A 797-nucleotide genomic window follows, 5' to 3' on the forward strand; every position below is an offset into this window, starting at 1 on the left:
TACTGCAGCGACTCAAAATGGAACTCAGTAGTTTGTATGGCCCCCACATGCTTTTATGCAAGAACAACATCATGCTCGTAATGATACAACGGCTGGTGTCCTCTGGGCTCTCCTCTCACATGTGGACTAGGTCACCAGATCTCTGAGCTCCTGGACAGTTTGAGGCGCAACCTGGTGGTAACAGATCGACTGAAACATAATGTCCCAGAGGTGTTCTTTTGCAAGTTTCAGCCTTTGGGAAGCAATATATCTAGTTGTGTGAAAAACTGAATCTCGATTGCACAAATATCTGAGTCATGATAAAATATATATATGGTGTTTTTTTCTGAATACTTTCATCACGTTTACTAAGGACAGCGCTAGCAAGCACTCTCTGCTTACGACCAAAAAATTAAAAAACAAAACAAAAACACCACTTTTGTGTTGGTGGAAAAATGTTTGTTGTTAAACTCCAGAAATAGAATGAAGGTGAGTTTTATTAACCCTCTGTGTGCCGCACCTCCAAATTACATGACTGATTTAAGCTGACATAGCAAAAAACTAAATTCAGACGGGGTGTAATACAAATGTAAAATCAAAAGGAGTCCAAAATGGCCATTTATGTTTTGGACCTCAGAGGGTGAACAAATCATGAAAAATTAGGTTTACATTTTTGTTCATGCCAGTGCAGATTCCTGACATTTTGTGTAAATTTAAGCATGTAACAATTAGATTTTTGCTAACAAAAAAAGTGTGAAACTTAAGTTAGACTCGTGTTTATAAATGAACCACCCATGTTGTGTAGCTTTTTGGATTGT

The sequence above is a fragment of the Pundamilia nyererei genome, unplaced genomic scaffold (assembly GCF_000239375.1).
Source record: "Pundamilia nyererei isolate P.nyererei 1_Seehausen unplaced genomic scaffold, PunNye1.0 scaffold01523, whole genome shotgun sequence".
In the NCBI taxonomy this organism is placed as follows: domain Eukaryota; kingdom Metazoa; phylum Chordata; class Actinopteri; order Cichliformes; family Cichlidae; genus Pundamilia; species Pundamilia nyererei.